This window comes from Globicephala melas, chromosome 14, assembly GCF_963455315.2.
Source record: "Globicephala melas chromosome 14, mGloMel1.2, whole genome shotgun sequence".
In the NCBI taxonomy this organism is placed as follows: Eukaryota; Metazoa; Chordata; class Mammalia; order Artiodactyla; family Delphinidae; genus Globicephala; species Globicephala melas.
Window position 1 is genome coordinate 28,146,693 of NC_083327.1, and position 9,569 is coordinate 28,156,261.

Consider the following 9,569-nt stretch of genomic DNA (forward strand, 5'->3'; position numbering starts at 1 on the left):
TGTAGGGGGGATTGTGTGTAAGAATGAAATTTAGAAAAGGTACCAATTTCAAGGTCAAATTGTTGCTTTCTTGCCTCTCCACCCCAACGTCAGAACCCACCAGCAACAGCATTATTGTCCAACAAACAGGAGTCAACAGCAAAAACATACTGAGTGTGAATTGATAAGTTAAAGGAGAAAAATCTGCCTTATTGTAACTGCCATCTCCTAAACAGTCACATGAGTCAGAATCTCCTGTGGAGCTTGTTGAAAGTACAGATTCCTCAGAATCCACCCCCCACCCAGAGATTCTGATTAAATAAGTCCGGTGTGAAGGTCAGAGGTATAAATGGTCAACATGCTCTCCAGGTGATCCTGGTGCATGGTCCTACACATTGCAGTCGTTATTCTAGAAATTAAAGAAATAAATACTTCTCCTAATCTGACTGAGAGCAAGTGATAGCAGAGCTGATAGTAAAGGAGACACAAGGAATAAAGGTCCAGATAATCAAAAAGCTGTCAACACGTGAGAGGAAACACAAGGCCAAAAGTAGACCTCTTCCTTAGATGTTAGGATCTCAGACTTCCTAAAAAGTAAGAGAAGAAAATAGATTAGATCATGGAAGTTAAAAAGTTTCACATTCCTTTCAGGTTGCTGCCGTGTAACTAAAATACATTAGATCCCACTCATTCCCATTTTCATCCCCCAACCGCCTACTTTTCCAGTTCTTTCACTGCTTTTACCATTTACTACGTTACCATCTCTTTCAAACCCAATTCCTTAGCCCTTTTCTCCTTGTCTATAAGTCTCTACTAGCTTCACTGTCCTCCCTCAGCTTCCAGTTCCAGAGCCCTTTTCACCAAGCCTACTGTCAACGCTCTTACGTACGTTTCACTGTTGCCCGCACCACTTGTTTTACTAAACCCCTAAGCTAAGATGAACCCAATCCTACCTCTACTTCTCTGCATCCACCGAACACCACTGAATAAAAACCACACAACCATACACACTGATACCACTACACTATATGATCTTTCCTCTCAGCTGGGCCTTTAACCCCACAGCAATCCTTTTTACATGTTTCTAGTCAATTTGGCCTGTTTCCTCACAGTAGCCATTCTAAATCTTTATCAGTTCACTTGAAGACCCTATTAATTTTCCCAACACAAAAAATAAAATCCATCACATAGGAGCTACTTTAACTTCCCATCTTCCTGCACATAAATGCCCATGTCAGCATCCCTAGTCAAATACTTATACCTGTATCCACAGCTATGCTCGCCTTTCCCAGAAAAATAAGTGCTTCAATACAAAGCTAATGGATCTATCCCATCTTCTCCAAGACTCTGCCTCATCACTTTTATTTACTTTCATCCTTATCTACCTCTCTTTCATCATTGTACCTTCCCCTTAATATTTTCATGACTGTCCCATATTTTTTTAAATGCTCACTAAATTTGCATTACCCCATAAAACGACGCTTCTTTATTTCCTTATTTTTTGTTGGACATTCATAAAATGGGTATTTAAGCACTCTGTTTTTTACATCTTCCATTCATTCTTTAACTCTCAATATTCTGCCTTACTACTCCCATCTTCTTACTCAAGTTGATCTTGCTAAGATCAGCAATGACCTCCTCATTTACAAATCCAGGGAACACTTCTCACAACCTAGCTACTTAACTCTGAGGCATTGACGTCATCTGTTCTTGATGTGCTCTCTTCCTTTCAGCTCTATGACAGCAGTTTCCCTGGCTTTCCTTTTATTTGGCTGCCCCTTTCATAGAGTTGTGGGCATGTGCTAAGTCTACCACTTACCAACTATGTGACGGCTCTGATCCTAGTTCCCTCCTCACATAAAAGGGAGATGATAATTATATATACTTCATTAGGTGGTTGTGAGAATCAAATGATAAAATATGTCATAAGTGCTTAACACACAATGCCTGACAAATAGGAAGGTGGTACAGTAACTGAGAGACAGTGTGGTATCGATCCGTGTATTGTATGGTTTTGTTGTTGCTGTATTATTACCACTGTCACTATGATTATCTTAACTATTCCTTATCTCAGAATTTTTCCAAATGAATACTTTTTTTATGTTTCTTAAAATATAGATTCCTGGGCCTTACCCCACACCTAACAAATTGGACTCTTTGGAGTTGATCTCAGTAATATGTATTTTAAAGAGTTCCTTGGGTGACTTTCGTGCTCATTGAAGATGGAGATCCACTGTCTTATCCTCTTCTGTTGGCATGGACCCTAGAATCAGAAAGGCTTGCAATCAAGTTTAAGGATAAAGACTTAGCTTAGTTTTAGCTTTCTTAGCTTTAGCTTTCATGTTAGCAAATATAGCTTAGTACCATCAACTACATAGGTTTGTTGAGAAGATAAAATTAGATGGTGTATATAAAGGGTCTAACACAGTTCTCTTCATATAGGCCACTCAACAAATATTTATAATACATTCGATTTGCATCCTCAGTCAAAAGGTGAAAAACAGTATGAATACAGTAGAGAGAGCAAATCCTCTCCCACCTGTGTACCTACTCCCCCAAGATATATCTGTGTAAGTCTTCTCCAAAGATACAGCTTTAGTTGCCTTAGTTACTGAGAAGTCCAGTAAGTATGACAGTAAATTAGAAGGCAATAGACCAGGAAAAAAACTGTAAGTATGCAGTAACTTAGAATGAATAGACCAGGAAAAATGGAATGAAGTTAGAGTGCCTCGTATTGTGAAATACATATATAGTGAACTAGGTCATTTTAGCAGGTAGGTCTCATCTAACAGTGAATAATGTTCATATGATAAAAATCTCCAATGTGATTAGAACTATGCTTGCTAATGTGGGAAATTCAAAGAAAGTTCCAGATTTGACCTCTGCCCCAAAGGATCTAATATCTAATGGGTTGAAAGACTAAAACGCATAAAAAATTGATACAGATTTAAATCGTATTTTTCTATTGAATTAAAATATTATCAGCACTTAGCACATGTAAAGTCATACTATTTACATAATGATTCAGTTGCATAACTATCTTACAACAAGCAGCCAAGCATGATATCTGTATAGATAATATGAGGGTAACTGAGGGAGGAGAAAGAAAGGAATTTCAAAGAGTCAGTTAATATGGAAGTAGCCACTCTGAAGTTTCCATATCAGAATTTCTGTAGTGCCACACCTTTAAATTCTCTTCCAGGTTCATTGTTCTGGGGGCAGGGGTTTCTTTGTATGATTAAGTTGTATGACTGTTAAATTAAGTGCATTAATTTCTCTTTTCAGTAGTGAAAGAGAAGAAATGTTGCAGAAGTCATCATAGAGTGCTCCATGGAAAATTTGGGAACTGAGATGGAACCTTAAATGAGGTTTGGGTCACAAAGAAGACAAGATTGTGCTCAGGCAAAGAAAACATTACTGGAAGGATGGGGTAAGATTGAATATGGCTTGTCCATGGAATAATGAGAAAGCCAGTATGGCTTCAGCAGGTACCTAAAGTCATGTTAAATAGAAAGGATGTGATTGCACTTGCAGAGACTGAGAAGCCTGGTAAGGAATGCAGATTTGCTTCTATGGAAATAGCATAGTTCTTTTTTTAAAACTGGTAACAAAACAATGGATAATATTAGTCTGTTAGTCGAATTCATGCACTCGACAACTAGCCACTGACAGTTAACAAAGCAAAATGCTAGGCATTGTAGGAAATAAAATTGAATAAGACATAGTACACTGCTCTCAAATCCATTTAAAAATTAGGATATAAGATCATGACAAAAATAATTATAATACAGCAGAATATAAGTGCTACCAGAGTAGATACATGACAGTACTATGAGAAGAAGTAGGTAGTTAATGAATTGTAGTAACTCATGATATTTGGATAGAACCTTGGAGATAGGTGTTACATAGGTAAAGATAAGAGAGGACTCCTGGGAGGAAAACAGTATGAGCAGAAGCAGTTTGTTTCAACAACTATTGCGTACCCACTGTGTGCCACGTCCTGGGTGATGGGGTATAAAGACTCATCACAGCCTCTGCCCTTATTGCTTAATATGGGTGAGCAGAGCACTTGTTCTCAGGGACATTTGGGGAGATCCATTCAGGCAGAGCATTTATATATGAGAAAGTAATCGAATGAGTCTGGGAAGATAAATTGAACCAATATATTAATGAGAGCCTTAAATGTCGGACTAATTTATACTCAATTCTACTGCATATAAGTTCATTGAAATCTGTTGCCATAGTTTTTAGCAGCGGAGTAAAATTATGACAGTTGTGTTTTGGGCAGTCTAAGCTGGGAGATGTATAGAACAGACCTTAAGAAAGAGACTTTAAAACTAGGAGGCTATTATTACACTAATAAAGTATGGAGTGATAATAGCATGGGATAGCTGGTGACAGCAAGGTGACAGTAAAAGCTGACACGTATCAAAAATATGCTAATGCTCTAGTCATTTGCCCAGGGCTTAAGTGAGTTATCTCACTGAATCCTCACAATATCCCTGTGTTTTAGATACTGTTATTATTCCCAATTGACAGGTGAGTAAACTGAGCACAAAGACATGAAGGAGCATGCCCGTGACCCACAACTAATAAATGGTGAAGGCAGATTCAAGTGTACCCAGTCTCTAGAAATTGTACTTATTTTTTTCCTGTTTGTCTCATTTTCTTTTTTATTATTTAAAAAAATGGAAAACCAAAAGTGTAATTTTCATTCAATAAATATCATTTGATCCTTAGGCAGTTTTGTCGCAGAAAGTAAAGTCCATGATTTTAGAATGATGGTAGCAATTCATCAACAAAGCAATCAGTTTTCACACAGTTTCAATAACTGCAGCAATTTCCTTGAACTGTAGAAATTCTGAAACTGTGGAATTGTCATTTCAAAGGATTTGTTCTTTACTTGGCCTGAATGATCTGCCACTTTGAGCATCACTGCAACATAAGGATACGTAAGTGATCTGCAGCTGTCTGAGCTCACAGCCATACCCAGCTTCCACTGAAAATCTATTAGCTGGTTGGTGACCTTGGCCTTAGCCTCCAGCTGTGGCTCGCTACACCCCTCCATAGCAGCGTCCCGGAATCCCACCACCCCAGAAATTGTACTTATTAACCACTGGCTATAGAGTTGAAAAGAGATATAAATTTTGAACTTGCATGTCTAAGTAAAAAAATAGCTCAATTAACAAATACAAGGAGGTTTAAATACCTTTTTCACTTAAAAACTTTACCAGTTTGAACAAACGTTATATCATCACTTTCCTAAACCAGACTCACTGAAAAGGTTAGTGGTTTTAAAATTCAATAATAGAATTTTACAGCAGAATATATCTCAGAGAATCCAACTTTACAGAAGAGGGAACTGAGACCAAGATTAAGGGAATTGCCCAAAGTCAAAAAGATAGCTAGGGACTGAACTCAGAGTAAAACCCATACCCCCTGTTTTCTGGCCTACTGTAACACAGTACCCTGATTTTATCATACAGAAAAGGATGTAACTCTTCTATTATACTTTCCATAGCAAATATGGAATATCATACTGAGTCATAGAGGGAGAACAGTTTTTACTCATAAATTCCAGAAATATATGTGATTGGTTGCATACCTACTAACTCAAAATCAAAATTGTAAGGATATTAACCATTAAGCCCATTTTTCATTTTAACAGTTTTAACAGATGAGTTTATCTGCAACAGTGGATTTTCAGGCAATGACGTTGAGCAGGTCCACGTCTATATAATACCAAATTCTTAGTGAGCAAACAAAACAAAATCCTTAAACTACTTGGTACCTCACGATGATAAACAAATATCAGGGCTTGTTTTTTATGATGGGAGTGGGGATCACCAAAAGGTGTTCAGGTTTGAAATGCATTGCTGTCTTGAGTGGACATCTTTCCAGGAGAACTTTGACCTTTTTTCTTGTCTCATTACCAGGTGTTTCTCCTTTTGCAGGAGCAGATTAAAAGCTTAGCCAGACCAATTTGCTCTAATTTATTTTATGTTATTGCCAGACTCAGAGACAAAGAACAAAAGGAAGCACACCCATTTCATGTCTTTTTAAATGGAATGGCACTCAGTATAATATCTTCATAACATTAAGTATGTAAGAGAATGTCCCAGGTTAATGTAGGACCAAAATACTTGGAGAACTCTGTGGGTTCAAGGCTAATGGAATGTACCAAGAGGGCCTCCATACAAGCAGAGAGGGGACACTGGGAGGCTCAGAGAGCAATGATGCAGGTTTCTCTGCCAGGAACAAGACAAGTCCACATAACAACTCTGAATATTTGTCAGTTATTTCCCCTTAACCCTCTCTAGCCACAGATTAATAATAATAAGAAGAAGAAGAAGAATGATGATGATGAAAGGAGTTCAGAAGTAAGAAGAAAATATGAACCAGTGAGCTTGTACAGAAAGGCTTGATTCACTTCAAATTCATGAGATTAGCAATTGATTAAAGATGAATGCATTAATAACAGAGTTCATGACACTGGGGAGAATAAGAAAGATATCAAAGAAACACGTTGAAGTGGGGTGTAATGAAGAAAAAAAGGGAAGCCAATAAAAATTTTAAAAGCAAAAGAAGGGGAGAAGAGAGAAAATGAAAGAAATTAAGCTGACAGGAAGAAACATATGAAATGCAGCTGTGATGCTCATTTGCTCTTCTTTTAAAATGTAAATCACTTCTGATTTTGAAGTCAAGGTCTTGATATTTTCCTGTGGAAATATAGCCATATACACTCTAAATAGGCTCTTCTACAAAGGAGAGAAAATTAGAAAAGATAATGTAGTTGTACTGTAAGGACTTAAAAAATAGTTCTAAAAAAGCTAAAGGCATTTCAGTGGAAGTTGTCTGCAACAAACAGCTTTAAAAACCTCCAAATTTCCTAGCCTGATGTAGGCACAGAGAGAGCCAGAGACTTGGTTGCCTGGCAACCGCGCTCATCACAGGCAGCTGGGGTAAAAGGAACCGGCTGGTGCCAAATGGCCTTTCACCTGCTTCGTTAAAGGGAAATCAGAGTGAAAGAGTTACCTCGGAAGGTCCAAAGTCCCCCTAGAGAAACCTTTCTCTAGCTTCACTTTGTTTGAGGAGTCACTTGAAGGGGGGTTGCTAATGCCTGAGTAGTAAGGGGCGCTCTTTTCCTCCCCTCCCCCTCCTCTGGGTGCCATTCTGGACAGAGCAGGCTGAAAGCTTGGTGTTGGGACGTTGTATTGCAAGGGAAAGGAGATCACCTTTTTCTTCATTCCACCCTACTTCGATGTAAAAACAGAATACTTTTTATAGTTATTCCTAACTCGTGTATATACATTATTAGTCCTGGTATTATCAGAAAGCAAATTTAATGAAAAAATGAGATGTTCATGAAAGGTCATCACTAAAAAAGCTACAAGCATTTTTCCTGGTTTTCAGAATTTTAACTATCAATTTGTAGCAGAAAGTATTTAAATATATATATCTCTCTCACATAATTCACCTCCCCACTCCAACTGCAGAGTTGAGAAGTTGAAGAGGAAATACATTTTTATTCTCAACATGACTTTCCCAAGGCAGTTTTTTGTGATTGTCAGTAGCTATAGAATCATCCAGAAGACTTTGGTCAATGAAGGTGAAGCGGTGTCAAGCAGCTAAAAGGAAACAGGGAACAGCTTATCAGCATTCCTAATACTTCTCCCAGAGGGCAAATCAATTACGAAAGACTTGGGTCAAAGTAGATAGGAGGAATGTAATTTTGCTCTAAGTTGAAGATACATCTGACCGCAAGGGCTTTCACCTTCTCAGGAATGGCTGTGGGGACATTCACTGACATTACTTGTCTAACCTTATCTTAAAAGTAAAAACTCCCAGAAAATGTATTATGTGACAAAATGTGATCTATTTGGTCAACCAGTGGTTCTTAAGTAATTAAATGTTTAAGTAGATTATTTGCTCTTCTAGGACAGTTAGAGTGTTTCTGTAATAATATATTATTAAATAGCTTTTTAAAAATAGTCTTCATTTACAAAGTTAAAATGGAAGATGATTTTTTTTTTCTCTATTTAAAAAATCTAACACCATAATTCTTTTGGGGAAAAGCAGTTTAGGGTGGAAAATGAGACCCTGAGGCCATAGGTTAGCATACAGGTCCTTAACCTTGGCTGTACTTTAAAATTACCTGGGGAACTTTTTAAAAACACTGATTTGCTACTCACATCCCCCTCTCCATCAGGGCTGTGATCTTGATTTCACATCTGAGTCAATTCTGTATGAAACAGCATCAATATGTGCCCATGAACTAAGTTAATTTAGATTTAAAAGTTTTAAAGCTGTCTTATTTTCTGGGAGATGGACTTTAAGAGACTAGTTACAATATTGTAGAAAAATGAGCACAATGTTTAATGTTATTTATGCCTACTTGCTTTTCCCAACACCTGTGTCTCTCTAGTAGCCTTCCATTCTATGCTGTATCTCAATATTAATGTCCTAAAAGAGCTAAAGAGGCAATTAATGTTAGCAAAAATATTCTACACTATGTAGAAGTATAAGTAGTAAAGCAAATGGTAGTTCTTACTGTTAGCATCCAGCCAGGTTACGCTTTGGTAGCAGAGGGCCATAATAGCTAGACTGCCACCGTACAACTCCAAGTGCCCACAATTTACTTCATAGAGAAAAAAAAAAAAAATATATATATATATATAGGCTGAGCTATTTTTGCCAGAAAACCAATACATATTTCTTTAACTTGTAGTATCATTTTCTGATAGAATTTTTAGAGTGCGTGTAATATTTTAGTGTCCTATGAAAGAAATAGAATGATTGATGTTGTTAATAATTCTCTACTTCTAATATTTCTGATGAAAACTGGTGATTTGTATGCAAGAATTAGGATACATCTTTTGTCATTTGCTACCGTACACCATTTACAATAATCTATAAATTTCATCATTCCATGCCTAATAATAGAATAAATTCTAGACCATTCTATGTTAAATATACTTACCTGACTTACTGCTTCAGCTGACTAAGAAGTTAGCGCTATTGCTACCTAAGTAATAAGACTAAGAGATGCACTGGATTTTCATTTACCGAAAGTTCTATTTATTGGCTACAAACTGTCCCTGAGAACTTTGTCCTTGAGTCTTGTAACTGTTAGGGTTCCTACTTTCAGGGAAGAGAAATCAATGCTGTCTAACTTACTGGAAGGACGTAGGATATTAAGAATTATTAGGAAAACTGGAACTCGGGCTCCCCAAATAGGCAGAAACCAAGCAAAGAGAGGCAGAGAGCATCAGGTGAGGTCACTCTGCAGAACCAATCTGTTCAGAAAGCAGCCATTAGCTCCACTGCCCTGAGCATTGTAAGACACCACTGCCACTGGGTGTTACTGCAGAAACCACCGGCTGCCACTGCAGTCATTGTTCTACACTGCAACTAGAACTAAGTTTAAAACTGCCCCTCCATCTTCGTATTTACTACCCCAGAGTCAATGTTCCTGCCAGAAGAATTCAGTCTGCTGAGCTATTATCACCTGCCCAGAGCTCTTAATGCCAGGGGTCAGGGGAAGGAAAGTTTTTCCTCCATTGGCTGCTGTACTGCAAGCTGGGGCCCTG

The 9,569-nt window shown here is 37.7% G+C and overlaps 1 pseudogene; it reads right to left on the minus strand.

The window, feature by feature from the left end:
* Window positions 1-4,653: 4,653 nt before the first annotated feature.
* LOC115866902 (COMM domain-containing protein 6 pseudogene) lies at window positions 4,654-5,067 on the minus strand (annotated as a pseudogene).
* Window positions 5,068-9,569: the final 4,502 nt, after the last annotated feature.